A 2,101-nucleotide genomic window follows, 5' to 3' on the forward strand; every position below is an offset into this window, starting at 1 on the left:
CTGTGGGCTTGGGAAGCTCCTCTCTGCTGACCAGGAGAGTCCAGGAGGGGCTGGTGACCCCTTGGTGGGGATTGCTGGGGTGAGGGGCACTTTTGTGAGAGGGTGGTGAAAGAAAATATTTCACAGGAATACACAGTCATCAACAAGGAAATCACGGGGAAGTCCCGCTCCATTATCAGTATCAGGTCTGGCTGCTACACAGCTCCCAGCACCTGGTAACACCACCTCGTCAAAAGATTTCACAAATGAAAAGAAAAAGAGTTATTTGGACTGGATTCTCGTAGAGATACCGAACAAAACCTGCATGTTTTGCCATGAGGAAGAACAAGCTGCAAACCTGCTATCCTCCCTGATCCTCTCCCGGCCAGGGAGCATCCAGGGCCCTTGGAAACTTGATCCCGTAAAGGTGCAAAAGCACCCTGCAAATCCTAATGCTGACCAACAGCTTGGGACAAGAAGCACGGCCCCGGGGACCATGCCAGGACCCAACCTCTGCCAGCATCGGCACAGCCCCAGCATCACGGATCTCCTTCGCTTCAGGCAGGGGATGCAGGGAGGAGGCACATGGAGGAGAGCAGCGAGCGTGAAAGGTAAGGGCAGTGCTCAGCTTCCCTGCCCCGGGGCCTGGGCAGGGGAGGAAGGGCTGGAGAGCGTCAGTGGGAGGGATGGGATGGGCAGAGGAGGAGAAAGATGTAAAGTTTGCAAAACAACCCCACCCTGAAGGGATGCCGTGTGTCGGTGAAGCTACCCTTTTTTGTCCCAGGACTTTGGAGGATTGATTTCAATTTTAAAAGTTTGCAAACCGAGGTTGAACTAAGCTTGAGGAAAAGCTTTGCCCAGGTTTTCAGCTCTCAGCATGAAAGGAGATGAGGATGGCGATGGAGACAGTCCAGACACACAATGTGCAAGCACTGGAGGGCTTGTCCATCCTCGCCAAGCACCCAGGCTGGAGGACGGAGTGAGAATCACGGCAGCTTTGAACTCTTTCATCAAGAGCTTGCTCAGAGCCCACTGCTGCACAAACTACTTTCTGCAATAGTTTCTATGCAGTTAAAGGATTCCAAATCCCCATAATTATGTTCCAATACCTTGAAAAGCTAAATGTTCTTTCCAAACACCAAAGAAAGCCTGTGTGGCTTTGCCGATGACTTTCCCTGCACAGCCTAAAGAAAACACTGAAAGGGAAAAGCTTAAACAGGAAGAAATGAACTGGCACAATTTTGTTCTGCTCCCTGCCAAACAGGGAGAAAGCCAGCGGTCTGTCGTGCATCTAATCAATGGGGTCCAAAGGCCAGAGCACCACTGCACCCTCTGCAGCCAGTCTGGGCACCAAAACACATTTGACAGCACAGGTCCCCCTGCCTCCCTCCTCAGCAAGGGGCTCCTGAGCAGCCACAGATACGAGAGCTCAAAGACTGCCGGACACTGAGGTGTTCTCCTTGTCCAGCAAGAAGAAAGGGTCTGGAAGACGGTGAGATGCCAATGCACGTTCGGAGAAACACAAGGGATAAGCAGGTCGAGCTTGAAGTACATCATGAGATCCCAATCTGCTAGATTCACTTTTTCGTTAATTTTAGCCCCCCTTCTCAAATAGCAACCACTCCGTCTCCTCCCTGCCTTGATTTTGGGGAGGGAGGGTGTTTTGCTTCCAGCCAAGTCTTGGTTAATTAACCCGTTTCCTGGTTGTGCCCCAGGGCAGCACTGGGAACCCCCCGAATGCCTGCGGGTGACGGAGGGGCAGCGGGGACCCAGCAGCGGGGACCCACGGGTCGGGCTGCCCCTGGCTTTCAAGCTGGGGATGCTGCAGCCTGGGGAGGGCAGCAGATCTCTCTGGCACTGGTACCTGACCAGAAGGGACTGGAGGAGCTCTGAGAAGAAAAGTTGAAGCCCTGAGGACTGAGAAAAGAAAAGTTGTAGGAAGCGCAGGAGGCTGCAAAGAGGTTAGAGAGAAACAGAAAGAGGCAGAACACGCATTAAAAAGGAAATTAAAAAAAAAAATTATAATGCACAATGCTTTAAAAGTCAACGGAGAAACACAGGGCAAAGCATGCAGAAGGTCTTGTGCAAAGGATCAGAGCTGGGACAGCTGGTGGCAGGTACA

General features: G+C 52.2%; 1 protein-coding gene across 1 annotated transcript in view; it reads right to left on the reverse strand.

The window, feature by feature from the left end:
• VAV2 (vav 2 guanine nucleotide exchange factor) overlaps positions 1-2,101 on the reverse strand; it is a gene marked incomplete at its 5' end in the record, with an annotated part of 97,605 nt that overhangs the window by 1,055 nt on the left and 94,449 nt on the right. The window lies entirely within an intron of this gene.

This window comes from Apaloderma vittatum, unplaced genomic scaffold, assembly GCF_000703405.1.
Source record: "Apaloderma vittatum isolate BGI_N311 unplaced genomic scaffold, ASM70340v1 scaffold12918, whole genome shotgun sequence".
Taxonomy (NCBI): domain Eukaryota; kingdom Metazoa; phylum Chordata; class Aves; order Trogoniformes; family Trogonidae; genus Apaloderma; species Apaloderma vittatum.